Genomic DNA, 25,435 nt, shown 5'->3' with positions numbered 1-25,435 from the left:
AAGCACGTGTTACGGAATGAAGAGAGTCCCTGGGTGTTGCAAAGGATCAAGGCACTTGGCTGTTAACTGCTAACCACCCAGAGGAACCTTGGAAGAAAGGCCTGGCAATCTACTTCCAAAAAACCAGCCACTGAAAACTCTATGGAGCACAGGTCTACTCTGATACACATCGGGTAGCCATGAGTTGGAATATTTTTTTTCCTTTGTTTTTGTTTGCCTTATAAAACCCTATAGAATGAGGAAAATGATTCATTCTATTCTATAGTACCCGTCTAGATAAAGAAAAAGAAATCCAAGCCCTCTCCCCTGTGGGTAAGACACAGAGACAGTGGCAGGTAAAGAGTGCTTGAGAGCTGGGTTGAATTTTTTTTAAGGTATATGAATATTTGATCAAATATTACGTGAGAATTTAATGACATCAATTAATGTATGAATACGTCCAAAGAGAGTAGGGTAATTCCTGGACCAGGGTGAGAATATGCTGTAAAATAAGAATTTAAATTTACCCAATTCTGAGTAAGCGTCATTAAAAAAGAGTCTCTTACCTCTGCTCATAGAGGGTGTGTAGGCAGATATTTATAATCATTATAGGTCTTATTCTTGTGCTAGGTAAAGAACTCAATAGTGTTTATTATATTATTTAAAACTGAAAATTCAATACTGGGTTAATTAAAAAACATTGCATTCTTGGGCCAAGATTTATTGTTATCTAGTTCTGCCTGACTAACATTCATTAAAAAAATCTAAATCTAGTCTAAATCTGCTTTTTCCTCCCCAGAATGAACACAGGACAGCTGATTTAATCATTTTCTAATAAAGAAACACTCGCATGAGTAAGGACAGCGCGTAAGTCAATCCTTTAGTTTGTGTTCTTTGTTCGGATGGTTTGCTCATGGGTGTTCACTGAAGTGTTTCAAAATAGTACCATGAACACAGAAAATAAATAGAAAACGCCAAGAACGGACCAATGATGGGTATACATTATGAATCAAAAATTAAGTTGAATCTAAATCAGCAGAACTGGGGTGATTTTAAAAGCAGGTAGAAGGTATTTCATTTATAGCAGAGTAGTTTAGTATTACTTTTTTTTAAGCCTTCCCATGTGAGCAGACAAACTGGCTGATAAACAACCTTTTGTGGCGCAGCCCATCCAATATGGAAGACGTTGCGAGTGAGAGTTTCAGAGGGGATGGGAAATGGCCGTTTCATCATTTTTCATTAGACCATCGTTAAATAGAAATAAATAAACAGGGCCACACAGGGAGCAGTGCTGAGTATGGATTTGATGTGAAGCAGGAATGTTGACTGATCTATATGTACAATTTTCAGGGCAATTACAGAAGAAAGTCTGTTGGTTCTAAGGTGCCAGAGCCTAAAATTCAAGGATCTCATTTTTTGGAATTTTCTGATTGTATTATTGCATGTGAATTGGCAAATTAATCAATAAATGAAAAACAAAAACAAAAAACCATGCCCAGCATGGACCATTGATAAGTGTCATGGGGTTTCCCAAACAGGAATTTTGATTAAACCCATCTGCAACACTGAGGTCCATTACAAAGAGACACCTTAGCTATTGTCTTTGTGGGAAATGAATCTACCACCCCTTGTTCTTGAGCTTTTGTGATGTTGGGGTATGAATTGCATTATTATGATACTACCTGCCCATGAATAAAGAAATGCACCAATGAATAAAGAATGAGAGGGGTGTGCAAGCACTTAAAAAAAATATGTTGTATTTTGTGTTTTTGGCGAAGGTTTACACAGCATTCTAGGTTCCCATTCAACAATTTCTACACCAGTTGTTCAGTAACATTGGTTACATTCTTCACAATGCGTGAACATTATCGCTATTTCTGTTCTGGTTGTTATGTTTCCATTAATCTAGTTTCCCTGCCCTTTTACATTACCGTCTTTGTTTCAAAGTAATTGTTGGCTGATTGGTTTCATATAGGTGGTTTTTTAAAGGAGCACAGTACTTACAGGTGATAGGCATTACTTTTGGAACCAATTTGTTATCTAGCTACAAGGTGACCGACCTCAGGGGTTAGTTTTCTTCAAGGCTTGAAGAGTATCTCAGGGCAATAGTCTTGGGAGGCCTCCAGTCTCAACTAGTCCAGTAGTTGTTTTTTTTTTTTTTTAGGAATTGGAGGTTTTGTTCCATATTTTTTCTCCTATTCTATCAGGGTCCATCTAGTGATGCATTTATATTTCAGGCATGCCGTAAGACATGAATTATTATTAAGGGAATTCAAGATTCTTCTTCCCAGTAAATTAATATGCAAGGCTCTTACCTCTTTGACAAGAAGCATATGGTCATTTGTACCTAAGAGTTAATGTTTCTGTTCTGTGTTAGAGTTGAGTTGCTGATTGATCATTTTATTAAGGAAAGGAAAACACATTTACATAAATAAATCATTGATTGAATAACTCCGTAACTAAGAGAGAGACAAGCATGGAGTAATAATGATACTGGTATATAGAACCACACTTATGATTAATGCAGTCTTTTTTATGGAATTTTACTTATGAAAATCAACATAAAAGGAGCCAGTGCGCTATTCTTTTGGGTGATGACCTTAGGACAAATGCAAATAGTATTTGTGTTACTTATTCAGCGTCTGTGGGCTCACACATATTTAAGTGGAATTGTAGGTGGACAAATGCATACATTTATATCCCAGTCAAATTTTTAAAAAGGCAGCAAACAGTCCACCACTGAGAAGTGTGTAACTGGATATAAAGATAACAGTGTTTTGTACAACCGATACCCATAGGAAGACAACAGGTTCTAGGCCATTTTAGTTGAGCCATGTAAACGTTGGTGAGTAGTAGTTATTCAGTTCTGTTTTGCCATTTAAACTTTTAAATTTATTTGGAAAAAAAAAATGAAAGGGTAGTCTTATTATTCCATGAGTCATTAAATAAATCAGTTTGTGAGTGAAGCAATAAATAAAGTAGGATCAAACTTGGACCATTGGTGAGATTGTGCCATGAACTGAGTCTCTACGTATCCAATTCTGAACGATTAAAGTCCAATAAAAAAGAGGATCTTGGCTTCTTGGCTCTTAATTAAGCGGTTAGCAAGTACAGACAAATGTTTCTAATAATTGTTGTTCTTTTTCTTGCGCTCACTGCTAGATTCAATGGTATTTATTAAATTATTTAAAACAAAAATGACATAAGTCAATAAATATAAAGTAGTGCTCCCTCTTTCCCAATGTCAGGAAGATGACATGAACCAAGGACTATGTCTAATTGATTACTGCGCTACCGCGGTTTAGTTAAAAAAGCCAAATGCAAGCCGTTTGATTCTTTTTAAAAGCTGCTTTTTTCTCCCCAGGATGAATACACCATAACTGATTTCATTGGCATCTCATGGTGAAGCTCTTGCTGGCTCCCTAGGGGAAAGGAGACAAGAGATTAGTGTAAGTAATAATCAAAGTTCGTGTTGTTGCTTGTGGGGTGGAGGTGAGGAGAGGGTTGTTGATGCGTTTCACTGAATTACTTCAAGAATTAAATAGCTACCTTCCCAAACAATTCAAACGTGGTCATGGATTGACCAATGAGGGAAACATGAACTAAGAAATGCACTTCAACCAGTTCAGCACAACCGAACTCAGACGAATGGGAAGATGGAGGCATGTTAGTCATTTTCACAACTTTTTTTTTTTTTTTTTTGGCACCACAGTGGATTTGAACACTTCTCCACTGATACTGTCCTAGGCTGTTAACCCACTGAAGGGTTAACGTATGGATTTCTTCCATAAGAAAGTGGGAGGTGGGAAGCCCTAATGGTGCAGTGGTTAAGAGCTCAGCTGCTAACCAAAACAGGTCAGCAGTTGAAATCCACCAGCGACTCCTCGGAAGCCCTACGGGGGCAGTTCTACTCTGTTACATAGGGTCCCTATGAGTTGGCAATGGGTTTGACTTTTAGTTTTTGTCTTTGCCTTAGTTATGATGTAAGACGGTATTCTCATGGTTGCTCATTATACCATCTTTAAAACATGGATAAGTTAAATGAAAGCGGTCCAAGCATGGCCCAGCCACTAATATGGAGTCACCGTGACACAGCAACACTGATTACTTCCTGTGTGCAGCACTGAGGTGCGTAGCACAATGAGAGCTAATCCTCTAGCTCTGTGGGAAGTGAGCTTCCACAGAGAGACTCAGATCTTCAAGGATCTTGTGATTTTTTTCTTTTTTCCTAATTCATGAGCAATGATTATTTTATTATTAGTGATTCGATGAATAAATCAAGGATAGCATAATTGAATAAAGGCCTAGAACACTACATATGGATCAATGATGAGTACCTGTGGGGCATCTGAACAAAATACTCTGATTAGACCCTGTCTGTGACTCTGAGGTCCGTTATTACTACAGGGACCTAGTGATGCCATCCATGGGAAATATACTTGGAGAGGAAGTTAGAAACATCCAGGGGTCATGTTTTTGTCTTTCGTTGTTCATGAATGTGGATTGTATTACCATGCATAAAAGAATGCACGAATAAGTAAATAAAAGTATAAATAGATAAAGACAAAGAGGGACATAGCTCATCTAATTATTACAGAAGCTAATAAATCAAGGATTATTATGAATACATCTCTAAAGTTTTGAGTTCAGATAAAAGAAATGGAATAGGGTCATTCTCCCTTTGGGAAAGGAGCATATGCGTGGATATATATGGGCATCATTGTTGTTCCAGGTTGGTGGTGAGTTACTGGTTGCTTGTTTCATTTTAAAAAGGGACAGTATGTTTACATAACTAAATGATGCATTTAATATGATAATATTTGGTGTAAGCAATAATAAGAATATAGTCAATGATGACTCAATATAGTAAGTTTAAATTGTTATAGCATAATAATTTAATATCATTAATAATAAAATTAATAATGATTAGATAGTTATTGGAAAACCTGGAAAAGGCCTGAGCCTGGACAAACATTGAGGCTGTGAACGTAATAAACGCGAATTCTCTTGTGCCCCTGACTTAGAAATAGAAAAATATGAAAGCCTATTGTTGTTGATTTCTGAGTAATAAGCGAATGGATGGGTGCTAGTGTTTCTTAGGGTTCTTGCTCAATGTCCTCAGGGCTCACAAATGTTGGTGCTATTATTATATGTGAGCAAAAGAAGAATTTCATAATTTAATCCCATATTTAAAAAAGGAAACCATGGCATGGATCCTTTTGAAGCTGATTTAAACCAATAAAGCCCCAGGACCCGCACCTTCTTTAGGTAAGGGTCATATAGACCTCACTCCCTTGCCACATCTAGCTATTCACGTTAAAATTAAAACAAGTTAAAAATAAAAACCCAGTTCTCCATTCACACTAGCCACATTTCAAGTCATCATGTGGCCAGTGGCTACCCTGCTGGGCAGTGCCAATAGAGAACGTTTGCATCTTGGCCTGAAGTTCTGTCATCGCGGAAAGTGCTGATGGAGACAGTCGAAGGCAGTAGTGTTCAGTGTGGGTAGTAGGTGGTTTTGCCACTTTGTGTTTTTCTTATTGAGAAAGAACAGATGATTAAATGATTCTAAGGGTCATAAAAGGAGCCCTGGTGGTGCAACATTTAAGCGTTCAGCTGATAATCGAAACGGTGGTGGTTTGAACCGACCTAGCGGCTCTGTGGAAGAAGGACCTGGCTTCCGTAAAGATTATAGCTTAGGAAACCCTATGGAGAAGTTCTCCTCAGCCACATGGGGTCTCTATGCATCGGAACTGACTTGACGGCACCGAGCAACAGCAACAAGGGCCATAAAGTCAATTTGTTTGGATTGTGTCATGAAACAGGGATTTAAACTCATCCCATTTTGCAAAACTTTTGTTCATTAAAAAATATAGACAGATACCAGCAGTAGTTATAGTTAGTCATCTTGTGTTGGGTGGTAGGTTAAAAGCCGTTCAAGTTAGTACATGAAAAGGATGCCATCCATGGGCTGAGGGTGAGTCTGTGACACAGACCCAGTGCTCATGACTATAATGTAGTAAAGCAGAACTAAATTCGTTTTTTAGCTCTGTTCGTTCTTTTTAAAACTCTACTTTTTCTTGCAGAATGAACACTACTGTGATTCCACCATTCTCCAGTGATGAATGTCTCAGGTGCTACTTCCATGGATAAGGAGCACAGATCACCAATGTCAGTAACGATCAAAGCTTTTCTTCTTGGTTTGGGTGCATGTTCATGTGTGGTCACCGATGTACAGTCGAGTCTTGTTAGTCACGGTGGTTAGGCTCTATAAAGTCCCCGTGAACGCTGAGTGAAGGAATATCAAACCAGCCTTGTTTGTACTCAGCTGGGACCTTGCACCTTGGGCAGCTCCAATTTTTCAGCACTTTGCACATGTTCATGTTCATGTTCATGAATGACTGCTAAAGCTCAGCAGGTATTGATTTTGGGATTAGAAATATGTTTTAGCCCGTAAGCAAATTTGTGCATTACAGAATCTGTGAGTAATGAGGATCAACTCTATTTCAATGGAAGAAAAGACCATATGCACATAAATAAAATTCAGGAGCACCAAGTATGGGGCAATAGTTGGTACTGTATCACGTGGACCAGGGAGTAGGGCTAACTCATTTCAGCACAACTGAGATCCATTAAAAAAGAAAAAAAAAGATGGACGGCACTTAATTCATTTTTGGAATTTGATATTCCATACAACGTTTGGGCTACAGTTGATTTCAATATTCCCATAATGGTTAGAGATCCAGGCCGTTAGCTGTTTAGGGAAGCTCTCAGAAGGTGGAGCATACTGTATGTGTTCTAGTTGTTGGATGTCATTGTGGTGTTTTGTTGTTCATGATGCCATGTTTAAAATTGGATCAGTTAAATGGCAGTAGCCCAATCATGTAGCCTTGGTGGCACAGTGGTTAAGAGCTTGGCTTCTAACAAAAAAGTCAGCAGTTCGAATCCACCAGCTGCTCCTTGAAAACCCTGTGGGGCAGTTCTACTCTGTCCTATAGTGTCGCTATGAGTCAGAAGTGACTCGACGGCAATGAGTTTTGTTTTTTGGGTTTAGCTCAGTCATGGATTATTAATGATGATGACACTGGTACAAGGGGAGTTTTGTTGATGATTCCGTATGTATAACACTGAGGTCTAGCTTCAAAGCTCTGTGGGAAATGAGTCTATAGGTAGACATAGTCATGTCAAGGATCTTGTTGTCAGGAGTTTGTGAGTCATAGAATGGGAAGGTATACATGAATGAAGAAAAGGAGTGCCACGTGTAGACCATTGGTGAGATTGGGGGATGTCTGAATCAAGAATTTTGATTAAACCCTATCTGCAACCCTGAGGTCCTTTATAAACAGAGACCTGCTTTTTTCCTTCTATGGAAATGGGATTATAGCAGAAGTTGAAAATATTCATGTATCTCAATCATAGGCATTCAGAGTTTATGATTATAGCCTGAGTTTTTAGATGGGAACCAATGTACTAATAAATAAAGAAATGTATGAATAAGTGAGTATAAAGAGGGATGGTTATGGGCCAATTATGGGAGTAAATAATAAGACATGGATTGTTATTAACACATTTTTGTAGCACTGAGTTAGAGTAAAATATATTGATAAAGGCTATTAACTCTGGAAGGAGCTTGTGGACAGATGCGTGTAAGACTCAAATTATTATTTGAAGTTGGTGGTTGTTTGTTTTTATATAGAGAAGGAAGATATTTACATAAATAAATGATAAATTAGTTATTTAATGGGAAGAAAGAATAAGCTTTGTTCATCTTGAGGAGTGCCTTACGAAAAGAGTTATTATTAACCCAACTCTTCATTGAGTTTTATTAAAAACAAGCAAAGGGATCTAGTTTTTTAAATCTCTTTGGTTAACGTAACAGACGTATGGAAGCATAGCAACATTATTCAAGATTCTTGTCCGGTGTTAATTTCCAGCTATTGATGAATTGTTACATGTGAATGAATGAGTAAATTCTTACAGTGGTCAATTTTTTATAAAAAGAGAGAAAAGCATGCTCTAATGAAAAGGACGTGTTTTGAAGCAAGAATTGTGAGTAACCTTTGTCTATACTAATGACTCTCTCTTCCCAGTATAGGTACAGGCATATAGACACTTGCATGCAGAGGGCATCTCCATTCTGGGTTGTTTACGAGTTTACCATTGCGTGTGCCATTTTGTGTGTGTGTGTCTGTGTACTTTTTTCTTAGGATATGTGACTATCTGATTAAATTAGTCCATAAGTTATCCCATAAATGAATAATAAAGCAATGTGCAATTAAATTAATAGATAGGTAGATCAAGCTTAAACTTTTTGTAAGAATATGCCATGAGTCATGAATTTAAATTTATCCATTTCTACACAAGTTGAGTCCATTAAAAAAATTATTTAGCCTCTTGCCTATGTAGATAGGAGTCTATAGACAGATGCTTGTGCTAGTCATAGCTGTTTTTGAATGGGGGATGCAAGGTGTTGATTATATAATTTAAATTAATAATTAAATAAGTCAAGGAGTAAAAAGGTGTGCTGTTCTTGGGTCAAGATGAATATGGTAAGTGAATCAATTTTCTGATTAATCTGGAACCACACAAATAATGTACTTAAAATGAATCTAAATCTAGGCTGTTCATTCTTTTGAAAACTGGCATTTGACTCCACAGAGTGAAGACCATGACTGATTTAATGAATTTCTACTGATATAGATCTTGGCTATTCTCTTCGTGAGTAAGGAGCCTAAAGAATGAAGTAAGTAATGCTGAAAAGTTCTCCGTTTGGGTGAATTTTTATTAGTGTTCACTGAATTATTAAATTAAGCCCTGTATAGACCAATGATAGGAATGTGTTATTAGAATTCAGCATAACTGTGGTTAAAAATAAGATGGAGAGCATTTTGTTCATTTTGGAAGCTGATGAATTATCCATCTAATTTTTATACTGCATTTGATCTAAACATTTCTCCAGTAATAAAATCTAGCAATACACTGTCCAGTGATGTCACTGCTAGCCGTATATGGCTATTTAAATTGAATTTAAGTAAAATTTTAACGTTCAGTTCCTCAGTTGCACTTGCTGTCTTTCAAGCGCTAAGTAGCAGCATGCGGCTAACGGCAATCATATTGGACAGTGAAGTTATAGGACATTTTCATCATCACAGGAAGTTTTATTGGACTGTTCCTTGCTGAGGGATGAGCATATAGGAAGATAGTTGTTAATGAATCTATTGGGTGTATAGTTGCTTATTTTACCATCTTTATAATATGAACAAGCTAAATAAAAGAGGAATAAGGTTGGGCCAGCGATGACTATGGGAAGAGTATGAAGCAAGGATGTTGATTGATCCATTGCAAAACGAGATTTAGTCTACTAGCTCTACGAGAAAATAGCTTATAAACAGATCCTGGCCTTATTCAATCATCTTGTTCTTTTTTTTAAATTCACGAGTGTTGATTTTATTACTGTTAATGACCCTGTGAATGAATCAATAAAGAAAGGTATAAATGAAGAAAAGAATTGCTTAGCCCGGACCAATGATGAGTACCCTGGGGTGTCTGAATCAAGGATTTTGATTATACCCTATAACTCTGAGGTCTTATTTATTTTATCAATGAAAAATGAATGTATTCCAAGAGTTAAAAATATTTGGGAGTGTGTTCGTGGTCTTCTGTGGCTCTTGAGTGTGGATTTTATTATTTTTAATTAATCAGTACAAAACTACATAAAGAAATATATAAATGAATAAAGGCAAAATGGGCTATTCCTTGTCCAAATACGAGAGTATGTAATGCAATGAGAATCACTACTAATATATTTTTGAAGCTCTGAGCTCCAATGAAGGAAATTAATCATTTTGAGTAAGGAGCATTTAGATTGATGGATTTTAGAGTTTGTGTTGTTGTTCTGGGTTGGTAGTTGTGTTTTTGTTTCATTAAGAAAAGGGTGAAACTTTTCCTTAAATTACTTATTAATTAAATAACTTCCTAATTGAGGGAGGACCTACAAGTATATATCTCTGTCGAGAATATGTCACATGACCAATTATAATTAATCCAGTGATCTTCAGTAAGTTCTAATTAAAAAAAGAAAAAAATGACCTGATCTTTTTTCTGTGCCTAATGAGCATACGGACACATATGTTCATAGTGTCCAGTTTCTGTAGGAACACAGATATTAATGGTAGTGTATGAATGTATAAAAGAATCAGCTCATATCTCCATCAACTATTTAAAAGAATGCAACCCATGGAGTGATGAGGCGCATTTGATATGGAATAAGGACCGTGATTAATCCAGTTCTACCCAACCGCTCTTCAAATAAAGAACACAAATCCAGGTTCTTACCACTTTTTGGAATGGCAAATATATTTAGATTGGATTTCCCTTTCTTGTTCTTTTGGTGCATTTACCATTGACAGTTTCCTTAAAAATATAATAAATACTTAAATTACTCTATGTGTAACTACATACATACATATAAGTAAGAACATACATAAGTCAAAAACTTGTGGCCATCGAATCAATTTCGACTCATAGCGACTCTACAGGACAGAGCAGAACTGCCCCACAGGATTTCCAAGGGGCAGCAGGTGGATTTGAACTGCTGACTTTTTGATTAGCAGCCGAGCTCTTAACCACTATGCCACCAGGGTTAACAAACATACATAAAGTAACTATCTACCTACTTATATACATAGATAACCAATCCATACATACAGAAAGTGACTGCATGCATGCATGAATGGATACATATATATAAAGTATACACACATACATTCATAGGATAGGGTAACTACATACACACATACATATATAAAGTAACTACACATACATCCATCCATAAAGTAACTACATATACATACATAGAGGACCTAGATATATACGTATATACATACATAAATTTGCCACACACACATACATGCATGCATCCATAAAGTAGTGACATAAATACAAACTGCTACATACATATAGTAACTACATAACGCATACATAAATAACTACACAATACATACAGTAATGACATACTCACCTATATACAGTAACCACGTACATATACACACGCATAAAGCAACTACATACCTACGTATATAAAGTAACTACACATACACACACATAAGGAGCCCTGCGGGTGCAGTGATTAAGTGCTGGGCTGCTAACTGAAAGGTCGGCTGTTGGAATCCAGTCATTCTGAGCGAGAAAGATGTGGCAGTCTGCCTCTGTAAATGTTTACAGCCTCGGAAACTCTGTGGGACAGTTCTAAACCTGTGTCCTATAGGGTCACTAGGAGTTGGAATCGACTCAGTGACAGTGGGTTTGGGTTTTTTTCTTCTTTTTTTTAGCAACTACAGACATACATGTATACAGACACCCAGGTGGGACAAACATGGACAGTTGCTGAGAACGTGCTTGAATCTACAATTCTGCTTAATCTCATTCTTTCGAAATAAGATTTGTTTAGAAGGAATATCTAGCTCTCTTTACTGGGTAGGGGGCATGTAAGTGGATGTGGGCGATAGTTACAGTTCTTTTCTTTTGTCTGGTATCAGTTTCAAAGATTTTCGTTTTGGTGTTTAAATTTGATACTTCAATCAATCAATAGGTATGACATTCAAGCTTTCAATGTAAGATATGACAAGCACAAAAGTTCATTCCTAATCATTACTGCTGACTTGAACTCAGTTTTAAAAACCATATTTTATCTACCTACCTACCTACTTATTTTTACATTTGCTTTGTATTCCACAGATGTACGTAGCTGATTCAATCATTCTCTAATGAGGACGATCTTGGCTGTTATCTTTTTGAATAAGGGGGGTAGAAACCTATGTAAGTAATAGTCAAAGTAATTGATTCTGATCTGACGATTTGTCATGGGTGTTAACTCTGTTATTAAAAAGGAATAAATTGCTATAGGCAAATAAAATGAATGAGGGTCATGTGTGAACCAATTTAGCACACCTGTGGACAATTACGAAGAAACAAGCGAGACTATTTAATTCATTTTCACAGTTACTTAATTACTCCATTTTATTTTTGAGTCACGGTTGATTTAAAGCTCCCTTTCCTTATTAAAGACATAGCCAATGTGAGGGAGAATCACATTAGAAGATGCAAGATATCGTCGGTGTTTTAAGTGCAGAAGAAAATGGTGGGTTCATTGTTGTTTGTTGTCATGTGTTTGAAATATGGACAAAATAAATACAAAAGGATCAAGCACTGACCAGTGACCACCATGGGATTGTTAGGAGGCAAGGATGGTGACTGACCCACCAACCTGTAAAGCCGAGTCTGTAATACAAAGAGGATTATCTAATTCCTCTCTGAGAAATATCTGTGGATAGATGTTTTCAGAGTCCAAACTCTTTGTTTTTTAGTTTTTGTGATTCACAAACATCAATTATACTATTGTGAATCAGTGAAAGTATAAACAAATGTATAAATGAATGGGGAAGAAGAGTAGTAAGCTTGGACCAATGGTGGGTTTGCACCGGGCGTGAACCAATGATTACGGTTAATCCAGATATGCATTAGTGAAGTCCGTTATAAAAAGAGTAGTCTAGTCCCTCTTATGGTGTGAAACTTAGATAAATGCTAGGAATATTCCAGAAATCTTATTTTTGGGGGCTGTGATTGATTGAAAGTGATTCTATTAAGTGAATCAGTGTTGTTGGGTGGTGGTAAGTTGATTCCAACCCATAGCCACCCCATTCGACAGAGTAGAAATGCCCCATAGGGCTTTCTAGGCTGTAATCTTTTCAGCAGATCACCAGATCTTTCTCCCATGATGTAGCTGGGTGGGTTCGAACCGCCAACCTTTTGGTTCGCAGCCAAGTGCTTAACCATTGCGCCACCAGGGCTCCTTCAATGAATCAATAAATACCTTAAAAAAGATAGGTAAATAAAGCAAAAGCATGGGTCAATTATGAGACTATTTAATGAAACAAGGATTCGTATGACGGCATATCAGTACTAGTTATCTGTTGCTATGTAACAAATCACCACACTCTTCCTGTGGGTCAAGGATCTGGGCATTACTTAGGGGGTGCTTTGACTCACAGTCTCTCATGAGTCGGCAGTCAGGGTGTTGGTTCAGGCCGCAGTCAGCTCAAGACTTGACTGGGGAAGGACCTGCTTCTAGGCTCGCTTAGTTGTCAACAGGATGTAGCTCCTTGAGGGCTGTTGGCTGGAGGCTACCCTTATTTGATTAGCATGTGGGCCTCTCCTTAGGGCATCTTACAACATGGCAGCTGGCTTCCTCAGAGTGAGGGCAAGCAAGATGGACAGCAGTCACAGTCTTTTGCAATCTAATCTTGAATGTTTCATTCTATCAATTTTGCCTTATCTTATTCTTTAAAAGAGGTCCAGCCCCCACTCAAGAGGAATGGATTTTACAAGGTTGTGAATATCAGGTGAGGCTCCTTTGGAGCCATCTTAGCTGCTGTCTACCACAATATCCTAAGAATTGTTGTCCGGCATCGAGTCGATCCTGATCCATGGCGACCCCATGTGTGCAGAGTAGAACTGCTCCATAGAGTTTTCAGGGTTGTGACCGACCATTCAGAAGCAGATTGCCAGGCCTTTCTTCCGAGGTACCTCTGGGCGGATTCCATCTGTCTATCTTTCAGCTAGTAGATGAGCACATAACCGTTTGCACTACCCAGGGACTCCTTATCTTAAGCATTGAGGACCACTAAAAAAAGTTCAAGGTTGCTATCCCTTCCATTAAGAAGCATATCAGCATGTGTGTTCTAATCAATGTTCCCGTTCTGAGTTGGTGGTGGATTACCGACTGTTTTTATAACAAAAAAGGGAAAAATTTACATAATTAAATAAATTACCAACCATTAACCGAATGAAAGAAGGGTATGCTTAGACTATCTGAGAAGGTTTTGTGTGGCAGGATTTTTGGTTAATGCAATTCTGTTCACTAGTTTCCTTAAACTGTAATGACTAACGAGACATCTGGTGTGTTGTGGGCCCCTGGACAGATGTTGTAACAGTCACTGGTCTGGTTAAGTTTGGGTACATAAAGTGACACTGATTGTATTAATGTAAATGAAGGCATGAATACGTTCAAACTCAACCGATTACTTAAAAGTGAGAAAAGCTTGTGTTATGAAACAAAGAATATGGTTAATCCAATTCTGCCCAACTGGTGTTTAATATGAAGAAAAAGTGACCTAGGCCCTTCCCACGTTATATAAAGTACACGTAGGAAAAGCACCTACTAGTATTTCATTTCTGTGTTGCTGGTAGGTTTAACATTGTTTTTTTCTTTTTGAAAGAAAATTTAATAGATAATAAATTAGTCCACACATGAGTCAATCAGAATCAATCAATTGATCATCAGTAAGAACGAGTCAAGCCCACCAACTTGTCCACAAGTGAGATCCATTAAAAAAAGATCGAGACTTTCGTGCGTTGGGAGCAGACAGACAGATGTTTGTAATAGTCACAGTTCTTAGTTTTGTTGTGGGTGGTGGCTTCATGGGTGTTTATTTAAAAAAAATTAATAGTTGAATAAGTCAATAAATAACCAAGGCATACCATTTCGGGGCCAAAGACAGAATGTTCTTTGACTGATTCAATAGTACTCACCTGGTATCCATTAAAAAAATGTTTAAATCTAGGTTGTTTCGTTCTTTTTTAACCAATGCTTTGGCCCACAGAGGATGAACACAAAACAGCTGATTTAATTATTTTCTAATGATGAAGGTGTTGGCTCTTCCCTCTGTGAATAGGTAGGGAACATACTAACTTAATATCCAAAGCTGTTATTCTTATTAGTTATTGGGTATACCATGCCTATAAAAGGAATAGATGGGTACACACACGAAATCCAGAAATGCCCTGCGTGGACCAATGAGTCAAATGTGATAGGAGCCAAATATTACAGTCAATCCATTTCAGCAGAACGGAAATTTTATTTATTAAAATGGTGGAAGACGTTTTATTTTTATAGCTATTTAATACTTCATTCTTTTCTGTCAGAGCTGTAATTGGTTTAAAAATACCAGTGCTGATGACGACCTAGACACGTTAACTTCCTGAGGGCGGAGGATATTGGAATATAGAAGGTATTAACAGTGTCCCAGGCGTTGAGTGAGATGTTGGGTTTAAGGTTGTTCATTATAATTGTTAAATCCTTAAAACATAGACCAGTTACATGTGAAAGGGCTTCCACAGACCAAAGATGAGGGTGGAAATGACATAACACAGTATTATCATTCATTCTTATCAACAAACCCTGGTGGCCTAGTGGTTAGGTGCTACGGCTGCTGACCAAAGGGTCGGCAGTTCGAATCCGCCAGGCGCTCCTTGGAAACTCTATGGGGCAGTTCTGCTCTGTCCTGTAGGGTCGCTATGTGTCGGAATCGCCTCGACGGCACTGAGTTTGGTTTTTATCAACATCACTGACACCCAATCACAAGAGTCTCTTCAAGCAGTGGGGAATGAGTCTGTAGACAGATGAAGCGGTATTCATGGATTTTTAATTCTGTTATTTAGATAGTGATTCTATTACTAGAGATGCATCAATGAATAAATCAATACATTAATGTATAAATGAAAGAAGAGGACCTATTATGAGGGTATTTAATAAAACAGCAATTATTATTAAAATATTTCTGAAGCATTGAAATCCATTAAAAATAGATGCAGCATATTACTTATTTGGCTGAGGAGCATATAGACAGATGAATGTAGTGAGTCAGTGGGTCTGATTAGGGAGGAAATTGATGGTTTTTCATAAAAAAAAAGGTGTTATGTAAATAAATAAAAGATTGACTCACTGAACAAAAGAGAACCAAAGAGGGGAGAAACAAGGATAATGAATCCTCCTGTTTACGTAACTGTTTTCATATACGGAAAGAAGATCTTTGGGTAAGGTATTACATTTTAGTTCCATATTTTTGGTTGGTTTATCTTGTTCATTTTCTTTAGAAATGTGAATAGATAACTAAGTAGATCCCTGAGGAAGTACCTACGTAATAGATACAGACATATACAGAGATACATAAATAAGGGCACCCACGGGCCATTAGTGAGGCTGTCTTTAGAAGCAAGCATTTAGATTAATCCTGTTTAAATGCAATCCATTTACAAGTAGATATAAACTTTTATCTATGTGGGGGAACATATACACAGCTGTTCATCGAAGACGTGGTCCTGATTCTTGTCTTTAGTGATAGAGACCATGGTACTTACCACTGTATTAAAAATTAAATATGAACTACTCATAGGCCAATTAGAGGCCAGTGATGAAAATCTGCTACATATCAAGGATTGCAATTGCTCTAGTAATATTCACCTGACACCCATTTAAAAAAATTGGGGTTGTTTCTTTCTTTCTAGTATCTGCTTTATACGCCGCAGAATGAACTCAGGAGGGCCAATTTAATCATTTCCAGTTGTGAAGTTTTTACGTGTTACCTATGGGGGTATGGAAACCCTGGTGCCATAGTGGTTAAGTGCTTGGCTGCTAACCAAAGGGTCGGCAGTTCGAATCCACCAGGCTCTCCATGGAAACTCTATGGGGCAGTTCTACCCTGTCCTATGGAGTCGCTAGGAGTCGGAATCGACTCGATGGCACTGGGTTTGGTTTTGGTTTTTTATGGGGGTATAGAATGCATAGGCTGAGGTCAGTAATTGCCTAAGTTCTTGGTTGGGGTGGTTTGGTCACGAATGTTTATGGTATTGTATAAGAAGAATAAAACAAAGAAGCCCAAGTGTGGACCAATGATTAGATTGTTTTCCAGGAAAGGAATACGATGAATCCAATTTACGCTAACTAAAGTCCATTAAAGAAATAAGGAGTGTTTTACTGATAGTCATAGTTGGTAAATATTTCATTTTGTATTTGCATTCATTGTAGGTTATCTAAACATTCCTTTATGGATACAGAACTAATTTTTAAACTCATCGAGGGTGGAGCATATTAACAGAAGGAAGATATTGTCAGCATTCTATTTGTTGAGTAGGATGGTGGGTTGATGGTTCTTCATGTGTTTAAAAAGATGGAAATTTTCAATAAAAGAGGGCCAGTCCTGGCCAAATGGTGACAGCTACTGGTGTCTGAGCCATGGTTGATGAATGGTATGTTTTTGCAACTCTGAGGTCCAACACAGAGAGACGTGTAGGCTGCTCACGCAATTGGAAATGATAGTAAGTGTTGGAGATATTCATGGATCTGGTGCTCCTCCTTTTATGGCTAATAAATTTAGATTAAAATATTATTAAAATCAATGGAAGTATCCATCAAAAATATTTAAACCAATGAAATGTAAAGGGTGAAGGACATTCCAGCTCTACACAAGTATGTCAAAGCAAGGAAGACTCTTTTCATATATTGAAACCCCAACATTCCTTAAGAACTGTAACATTTCAGGGAGCAGGGAGGTTACTTCTTTGGTCAAAGATCATTTGGACAGTCCAACTCAAAGTCAGTGTTCCTATCCTTGGTGGTGGCATGTTGGATGTTGTTAGTATTCTTAAGAGAAGAGGAACTCAGCATCACCCAGGGTCAATCATCACTAAATGCATGACGGATGAAAGGTGGAAAGTTGCGAACAACTGTGATATGCCTCAGTATTTGTATCCTCTGCTCTTGCTTGCTCTGCCTTGTAGCCCGCAGGATGGATGCCCTGGGCTGATTTCAATATCTGCAGGAATCATGTACAGTGCATGGACACCATATCTTAGGAGCAGGGGAATTGATGTGAGTAACAGTCAAAAATCATGTTACTGGGAGTAGATTATGTGTCTTAGGCTTATTAAAAATTATTATTACTTAATTGATGAAGTAATCAACAACAATATGTGTACATGAATGAAGAAAATCAGGGCTAACCCTGGACCGGTGATGACAGTGCGTGACGTCTGAGTTATGGGCAATGAACAGTGTGTGTCTGGAAGTCTGAGGCCCAGCACAAGCAAGACCTAGTCTCTTCTCTCTGTTGAAAATGGTGCTATGCACAGGTGTTAGGAATATTCAAGGGAGTTTTGATTAAAATATTATTAAAAAATCAATAGATATATCCATTGTAAATATTTAGATCCATAGGAATGTAAAGGGTAAAGCATCTTCTGTCTCTAAAGGCATATGGCAGAGCATGGAATACTCTTTTCATATATTAAAAGCCCAAAGTTCCATAAGAATGGTACCAAATAGGGATGGGAGGAGGTTGTCTCTTTGGCCAAAGATCATTTAGACAGTCCACCTCAAAGTCCATGGTCTTATCCTTGGTGGTGATATGTTGGACGTTGTTAGTATTATTAAGAGAAGAGGATAACAGTATACCCAGGGTTAGTCAACCCCTAAAAGCATGACAAATGAAAGGTGGAAAGTCACGATCAAAGAAGATAATGCCTCAATATTTGTATTCTCTGATCTGCCTTGTATACCCCAAGATGGACAACCCAGAGCTGATTTCAGTTACCGGGGTCACGTGTAGTACAACTGACTCCATGAGTTAAGAGCATTGGCATCTATGTGAGTAACACTCAATGATGCTGTCTTAGTGGGGGGAAATTATGTGTCACCTTAGGTATTTTATTATTATTATTATTACTTAATTGATGAAGTAAATAACAATAAGTGTATGTGAAGGAAGAAAAGCGGGACCAATACTGCAACACTGATGACCACTGGTGGCGTCTGAGTCATGGATGATGAATAGTACATATCTGGAACGCTGAGGTCCAACTCAGACATCTCATCCCTTGCCATGGTGGAAAATGGTCCTATGGACAGACAGGAACAATTTTCTTGGACTTGTGTTTCCCTCTGCATGACTATAGCATTTTTCAAAATCAATGGAAGTATCCACAAGAATCATGAAATGAATAAAAAATGGAAAAATGGAAGCCTGGTACGGTGATAAACACCTATGGAAGGCCAGGAATACTCTTACTATTTATCAATGTCCCTGAAGCTCATTTAAGAAAAGCGTCATTCCAGGAAGTTCCCTCTGTGGCTAACGACCATACAGGCAGTATAACTCATAACATATTTTTCCCTTGGTTGGTGGCCCATGCCATGTTGTTGAAATACTTAAGGGAAGAAGAAGTAAACATTCTCCGCAGTCAGTAATTGCCTAAATGCATAAATAAGGAAAGGTGGAATGACCCAGTTAATGTAGTTAAGGTGTCAAGCCGTTTATCATCTTCTCTGCTTCGTACCTTCAGGACAGTGGTCCCCATGGTGATGGAACTTTCCACCAGGGTTTCCAGCTCAATGGTCAGCTCTAGGTGTTAGAAGCATGGATACTGATGTGAGTAACAGTCAAATATCCTGTCTTGGTCTGGGTGGCCTGTGTATCCTCTTAGGTATTTTTTCTCATTGGTGTGAGTTAATTGATGAATTCGCCAGTAAGAATGTGCAGATGCAAATGAAGAAAAAGAAGGCCAATCCTGGACCAATGATGACCACCGGTGGCTTCTGAGTCATGGACGATGAATAATATGTGTCTGGAACTCTGAGGTCCAACATAGAGAGACCCCTCCCATTGTTGGGAGTGCTAGTGAAGAGAGATGTTAGAGGATCTGGTGCTTCTCCTTTTATGACTAATAAGTTTTGATTGGAACATTATAAAAAATGAATGGAAGTGTCCATCAAAAAAATTTAACTTCATAAGAATGTAAAGGGTGAAGCATCATCCAACTCTGTACCTGTATGGCAAATCAAGGAATACTCTTTGCTTATACTGAAAGCCCAACATTCCTTAAGAACAGTATAATTTAGGGATGAGGGATGATTACTTCTTTGGTGGAGGATCATTTGGACAGTCAAACTCAAAGTCCATGATCTTATCTTTGGCAGTGGTGGGAAGTTGTTAGCATTCTTAAAAATAAGAGAAGGTCAGCATTACCCAGGGTTGATCATCTCCTAAGAGCATGTGGAATGAAAGGTGGAAAGTCTCGTGATCAATGTAGATAATCCCTCAATATTTGTATTCTGTGCTCTGCTTTGTACCCCTCAGGATGGATGTTCAGGATGATTTCCATTTCTGCTAGGGTCACGCGTGGTACGATTGACTCCATGCACTGGGAGTGTGGCATTCAGTGTGAGTAACAGTCAAAGATCTTGTCTTAATGAATAAAAATAGGCGTATGTGAAGGAAGAAAAGCAGGGCCAATCTTGGACCAGTGATGACCACAGGTGGTGTCTGAGTCATGGGAGATGAATAGTATGTGCCTGGAACTCTGATGTCCAATGCAAAGGGACATCTCCTCCCTTTTCTTGGTGGGAAATGATCCTGTAGACAGATATCAGCAATTTCCTTGGACTGGTGCTTCCCTCTTCATGCCTAAAGATTGTTGATTATAACATTTCAAAAAATCAATGAAAGTTTCCACAAGAATTGTGAAATTAATAAAAATGGAAAAGTGGAAGCCTTGTCCAATGATAAATGCATATGGCAAGGCCAGAAATGCCCTTACTATTTATAGAAGCTCATGAAGCTCATTTAAGAAAGGTGTAATTCCGGGGGGTTCCCTCTCTGACCAATGACTATATAGGCAGAATTTTTTTTTTTTATGATCCATAGTCAGTTTTCTTTCTTGGTCAGTGGCTTGTGCCATGTTGTGCGAATCCTCAAAGGGAAAAGAAATAAACATCCACACAGTCAGTAATTACCTAAATGCATGAATAACAAAAATTTGAATGGTCCTTTCAATTACCGTTATTGTGTCAAGCCTTTTATCATCTTCTGTGCTTCATACCCTTCAGGACGGCTGCTTGAGAGGTGAAGAAACTTTCCACTAAGGTCTCCAGCTCGAGAGTTGGCTCTAGGTGTTAGGAGCATGGATATCAATGTGAGTAATAGTCAAGATCATGTCTTGGTGCAGGTGGTTTGTGTGTTCTCTGGTATTTTTTCTCATGGGTGTCATTTAAATACTGAATTCACCAATAAGAATGTGTGGAGGTGAATGAAGAAAAAGAAGGCCAATCCTGGACCAATGATGACCACCGGTGGCTTCTGAGTCACGGACGATGAATAGTATGTGTCTGGAACTCTGAGGTCCAATATAGAGAGATGAGTAGGCACATCCCATTGTTCGAAGTGTTTGAAGACAGATGTTAGAGATGTTTAAAGATCTGGTACTTCTCCTTTTATGACTAATGAGTTTTGATTAGAATGTTATTAAAAATTAATGGAAGTATCTGTGAAGTATATTTTAAACCCATTAATATGTAAAGAGTGAAGCACAGTACAACTTTAAATGTGAATGGCAAAAAAAAAAGGAATACTCTTTGCATATATCAACAGCCCGATATTCCTTAATTAAGAACAGTATCAGTTAGGGGTGGGGTGGCTACCTCTGTGGCCAAGGATCATTTGGACAGTCAAACTGAAAGCCAACATCTTATCCTTGGTGTTGGTGTGTTGGTTATTAATGGCATTCTTAGGATAAGAGGAAGTCAGCATTACCCTGGGTCAATCAACTCCTAAGAGCATGACGAATAAAAGGTGGAAAGTCCTGCAATTAATGGATAACATGCCTCCATATTTGTATTTTCTGCTCTGCCTTTTATGCTTTAGAATGAGTGCCCTGAACTGATTTCAGCTTCTGCCAGTGCCGTGTGTGGTACAATTGACTCCAAGCATTGGGAGCATGTGAATTGATGTGAGTAACAGTCAAAGACCTTGTCCAAATGAACAGCAGTAGGTATATGTGAAGGAAGAAAAGCTGGGCCAATTCTGGACTAATGATGACCACTGGTGGCATCTGAGTCATGGACGATAAATAGTACATGTCTAGAACCCTTAGGCCCAATGTAAAGGGACATCTCGTCACTTCTCTTTGTGGGACATGGTCCTGTAGAAAGTAATGATTTTCTTGGACCTGCGTCTTCATGCCTAAAGAGTATCTCTTATAATATTTTGAAAATTAAACAGAAGTATCCACAAGAACTTGTGAAATGAATAAAAGCAGAAAAGTAGAAGCCTTGTCCAATGATCTATATACATGGTGTTGTCAGAAATACTGTTGCTGCTTATTGAAGCCCCTGAAGCTCATTTAAGAAAAATGGCATTCCAGGTGGTTTCTTCTCTGGCTAAGGACCATATGTGGTAGATAGTATCACTCAGAGTCAGTCTTCTTTGCTTGGTCATCTGCCTGGGCTCTGTTGTTCAAATCCTTAAGGGGAGAAGAAGTAAACATCCTCCCCAGTCAGTCATTACCTAAATACATGAATAAGAAAAGGTGAAATGGTCTGATCAAAGTAGTTGAGGTATCAAACCTTTTATCATCTGTTCTGCTTCCTCACTCTTCAGGATGGTTTACCCCAAGGTGATGGATTTTTCTGCCAGGGTATCCAGCTGGACCGTTGGCTCTAGGTGTTAGGAGCACGAACATCAGTGTGAGTAACAGTCAAAGATCCTGTCTTAGTGCGAGTGGTTTGTGTGTCCTCTCTGGTATTTTTTCTCACGATATCAGTTAATTGCTGAATTCACCAATAAGAATGTGTGGAGGTGAATGAAGAAAAAGAGAGCCAATCCTGGACCAATGATGACCACCGGTGGCTTCTGAGTCATGGACGATGAATAGTATGTGTCTGGAACTCTGAGGTCCAGTGCAGAGAGACATGTAGTCCCCTCCCATTGTTGGAATGCTAGTGAAGATAGATTTTGGAGATGTTTAAGGATCTGATGCTTCTCCTTTTATGACTAGTGAGTTTTTATTGGATTTTTATAAAAAATCAATGAAAGAATCCATCAAGAATATTTAAGTCTATAAAAATGTAAAGGGTGAAGCATTGTCCAACTCTAAATGCCAATGGCAAATATATATAGTCTTTGTGTGTATATATATATATAGAAAGCCTGACGTTCCTTAAGAAAGGTATCATTTTCAGGTGGGTGGTGGTTACCTCTTTGGTCAAGGGTCATTTGGACAGTCAAACACAAAGTCCATGGTCTTATCTTTGGTGGTGGCATGTGGGATATTAGGATTCTTAAAAGAAGAGGAAGTCAGCATTACCCAGGGTCCATCAACTCCTAAGAGCATGAGGAATGAAAGGTGGCAATTCTCATGATCAGTGTAGATAATACCTTAATATTTGTATACTCTGTTCTTCCTTTTACCCCTCAGGATGGATGCCCCAGGCTTTTTTCAAATTCTGCCAGGGTCGCGTGCAGAATGAATGACCCTCTGTGCACAGGGATCTTGGAAACTGATGTGAGTAACAGTCAAAGATCTTGTCTTAAAGAATAACAATAGGTGTATGTGAAGGAAGAAAGGCAAGGCCAATCTTGGACCAATGATGACTACCGGTGGCGTCTTAGTCATGGACGATGAATAGTATGTGTCTGGAACTCTGAGGTCCAATGCAAAGGGGTACCTTATCCCTTCCCTTGGTGGCAAAATGGTCGTGTAGACAGATACTAGCCATTTCCTTGGACTGGAGCTTCCCTCTTCATGCCTAAAGAGTATTGATTATGACATTTCCAAAATCAGTGGAAGTAGTCACAAGAATCAAGACATGAATAATAATAGAAAAGTGGAAGCCTTGTCCAATGATTAACATATAGGGGAGGCCAGAAATACTCTTAGTTTTTATTTAAGACCCTAAGCTCATTTAAGAAAGGTGTCATTCCAGGGAGGTCCCTCTCTGGCCAAGGACCAGATGGGCAGTATAACACATATAGTCAATGTTCTTTTCTTGGTTGGTGGCCTGTGCTCTGTTGTTCGAATACTTAAGGGGAGAAGAAGTAAACATCCACCCCAGTTAGTAATTCCCTGAATGCTTGAATAAGGAAAGGTGGAGTGGTCCGATCAATATAGTTACGGTGTCAAGCCTTTTATCCTCTTCTCTGCTTCCTACCCTTCAGGACAATTGTCTGCATAGTGATGGCACCTTCCACTAGGATAACCAGCTTGATGGTTGGCTCTGGGTTTAGAGTGTGGACATCAGTGTGAGTAACATTTAAAGATCCTGTCTGGGTGTGGGTGGTTTCTACGTCCTCTTAGGTCCTGTTTTTTTCTTATGGGTGTCAGTTATTTGCTGAATTCACCAATAAGAATGTAGGAGGCAAATGAAGAAAAAGAGGGCCTATCCTGGACCAGCGATGACCACTGGTGGGGTCTGAGTCATGGACGATGAATAGTGTATGTCTGGAACTCAGAGGTCCTACATAGACAGACATGCAGGCCCATCCCATTGTTGGAGTGCTAGTGAAGACAGATGTTAGAGATATTTAAGGATCTGGTGCTTCTCCTTTAATGACTAATGAATTTTGATTGGAATATTATAAAGAATCAATGGAAGTATCCATAGAAAAGATTTAAATTCATAAGAACGTAAAGGGTGAAGCATCCTTCAACTCTAAGTGCACATGGCAAGGCATACTCTTTGCTTATACTGGAAGCCCAATGTTCCTTAAGAATGGTATTTTGGGGTGGGGAGGGGTTACCTCTTTGGCTAAGGATGATTTGGACAGTCAAACCCTAAGTCCATGATCTTATCCATGGCATTGTTATGTTGGATATCGTTAGCATTCTTAAGGGAAGAGCAAAGTCAACATTACGGAGGGTCAATCATCTTCTAAGAGCATGACGAATTAAATGTGAAAAGCCCCTCTATCAATGGAGATAATGCCTCAATATTTGTACTCTCTGCTCTGCCTTATATCTCTCAGAATGGGCGCCCTGGACTGATACCAATCTCTGCCATGGTCAAGTGCGGTAAAACTGACTTCATGAGTTAGGGGCATGGGAATCAATGTGAGTAACAAAGATCTTGTCCTAGTGGGTGTAGATGGTGTATCCTGTTATGTATTTTAAAATTATTATTATTTTATTTAAAAAATAGTCAACAGCAATGGATGCTTGTGAAGGAAGAAAGCAGGGCCAGTCCTGGTCCAGTGATGACCACTCGTGGCATTGAGTCATGCATCGTGTATAGTATATTTCAACAACTGTGACCTGCAACAGAAAGAGATGTCTTCTCCCTTTTCACAGGGGGAAACGGTTCTCATTGCTGTGGTACTTCTCCTTTTATGCTTAATGAATATTGCTTATAATAAAATATAAATGTAAGTATGTATAATAAGTCCTTAAATAAATAAAAATGGAAATTTCAAAGCCTTTTCCAATCGTTAAGTGCATACTGTAAGAGGAGAAACTTGCTTAATATATATTGCATCCTCTCATCTTTATTTAGTAATGTAATTTAGGGGGTTGTCTCTTTGGCTAAGGGCATAAAGACAGTATTACTCATAGGCAAAGGTCTTTTCTTAGTCAGTGACCTATTTGATGTGTTTCATAATCTTAATGAAAAGGAAATAAGTACTTACCCCAGGCAATCATTTTTAAATGTATGGATAATGAAAAGTGGACTGCTATGATTAGTAAATTAATGATGACAAACTTCACCATCTTTTCTGCTTTGTACCTTTAATTCAATCAAGGTGATTGAATTTTCTGACAGGGTATCAAGCTGTGTGACTGACTCTGTGTTTTC

General features: G+C 38.4%; 14 non-coding genes across 14 annotated transcripts; all 14 read left to right on the top strand.

The window, feature by feature from the left end:
* Nucleotides 1-1,480: 1,480 nt before the first annotated feature.
* On the top strand, nt 1,481-1,555 carry LOC111750220 (small nucleolar RNA SNORD113/SNORD114 family). The gene has a single exon (XR_002785373.1). It is a non-coding gene; the product is annotated as a small nucleolar RNA SNORD113/SNORD114 family (small nucleolar RNA).
* A 2,743-nt stretch (nt 1,556-4,298) lies between these two features.
* LOC111750270 (small nucleolar RNA SNORD113/SNORD114 family) lies at nt 4,299-4,375 on the top strand. Its single transcript, XR_002785418.1, has one exon. It is a non-coding gene; the product is annotated as a small nucleolar RNA SNORD113/SNORD114 family (small nucleolar RNA).
* A 2,866-nt stretch (nt 4,376-7,241) lies between these two features.
* Nucleotides 7,242-7,316, top strand: LOC111750275 (small nucleolar RNA SNORD113/SNORD114 family). The gene has a single exon (XR_002785423.1). It is a non-coding gene; the product is annotated as a small nucleolar RNA SNORD113/SNORD114 family (small nucleolar RNA).
* A 2,181-nt stretch (nt 7,317-9,497) lies between these two features.
* LOC111750276 (small nucleolar RNA SNORD113/SNORD114 family) lies at nt 9,498-9,569 on the top strand. Its single transcript, XR_002785424.1, has one exon. It is a non-coding gene; the product is annotated as a small nucleolar RNA SNORD113/SNORD114 family (small nucleolar RNA).
* A 7,447-nt stretch (nt 9,570-17,016) lies between these two features.
* LOC111750274 (small nucleolar RNA SNORD113/SNORD114 family) lies at nt 17,017-17,091 on the top strand. Its single transcript, XR_002785422.1, has one exon. It is a non-coding gene; the product is annotated as a small nucleolar RNA SNORD113/SNORD114 family (small nucleolar RNA).
* A 729-nt stretch (nt 17,092-17,820) lies between these two features.
* On the top strand, nt 17,821-17,895 carry LOC111750273 (small nucleolar RNA SNORD113/SNORD114 family). Its single transcript, XR_002785421.1, has one exon. It is a non-coding gene; the product is annotated as a small nucleolar RNA SNORD113/SNORD114 family (small nucleolar RNA).
* Nucleotides 17,896-18,598: 703 nt separating this feature from the next.
* On the top strand, nt 18,599-18,673 carry LOC111750267 (small nucleolar RNA SNORD113/SNORD114 family). The gene has a single exon (XR_002785415.1). It is a non-coding gene; the product is annotated as a small nucleolar RNA SNORD113/SNORD114 family (small nucleolar RNA).
* A 708-nt stretch (nt 18,674-19,381) lies between these two features.
* On the top strand, nt 19,382-19,456 carry LOC111750262 (small nucleolar RNA SNORD113/SNORD114 family). The gene has a single exon (XR_002785410.1). It is a non-coding gene; the product is annotated as a small nucleolar RNA SNORD113/SNORD114 family (small nucleolar RNA).
* Nucleotides 19,457-20,108: 652 nt separating this feature from the next.
* Nucleotides 20,109-20,183, top strand: LOC111750266 (small nucleolar RNA SNORD113/SNORD114 family). The gene has a single exon (XR_002785414.1). It is a non-coding gene; the product is annotated as a small nucleolar RNA SNORD113/SNORD114 family (small nucleolar RNA).
* Nucleotides 20,184-20,921: 738 nt separating this feature from the next.
* LOC111750264 (small nucleolar RNA SNORD113/SNORD114 family) lies at nt 20,922-20,996 on the top strand. Its single transcript, XR_002785412.1, has one exon. It is a non-coding gene; the product is annotated as a small nucleolar RNA SNORD113/SNORD114 family (small nucleolar RNA).
* Nucleotides 20,997-21,672: 676 nt separating this feature from the next.
* Nucleotides 21,673-21,747, top strand: LOC111750269 (small nucleolar RNA SNORD113/SNORD114 family). The gene has a single exon (XR_002785417.1). It is a non-coding gene; the product is annotated as a small nucleolar RNA SNORD113/SNORD114 family (small nucleolar RNA).
* Nucleotides 21,748-22,472: 725 nt separating this feature from the next.
* Nucleotides 22,473-22,547, top strand: LOC111750263 (small nucleolar RNA SNORD113/SNORD114 family). The gene has a single exon (XR_002785411.1). It is a non-coding gene; the product is annotated as a small nucleolar RNA SNORD113/SNORD114 family (small nucleolar RNA).
* A 679-nt stretch (nt 22,548-23,226) lies between these two features.
* Nucleotides 23,227-23,301, top strand: LOC111750265 (small nucleolar RNA SNORD113/SNORD114 family). Its single transcript, XR_002785413.1, has one exon. It is a non-coding gene; the product is annotated as a small nucleolar RNA SNORD113/SNORD114 family (small nucleolar RNA).
* A 730-nt stretch (nt 23,302-24,031) lies between these two features.
* On the top strand, nt 24,032-24,106 carry LOC111750268 (small nucleolar RNA SNORD113/SNORD114 family). Its single transcript, XR_002785416.1, has one exon. It is a non-coding gene; the product is annotated as a small nucleolar RNA SNORD113/SNORD114 family (small nucleolar RNA).
* Nucleotides 24,107-25,435: the final 1,329 nt, after the last annotated feature.

This window comes from Loxodonta africana, chromosome 10, assembly GCF_030014295.1.
Source record: "Loxodonta africana isolate mLoxAfr1 chromosome 10, mLoxAfr1.hap2, whole genome shotgun sequence".
NCBI classification, from domain to species: Eukaryota; Metazoa; Chordata; class Mammalia; order Proboscidea; family Elephantidae; genus Loxodonta; species Loxodonta africana.
Note: the sequence above shows the minus strand (reverse complement) of the source record. Positions and strands in the feature narration are given on the sequence as shown.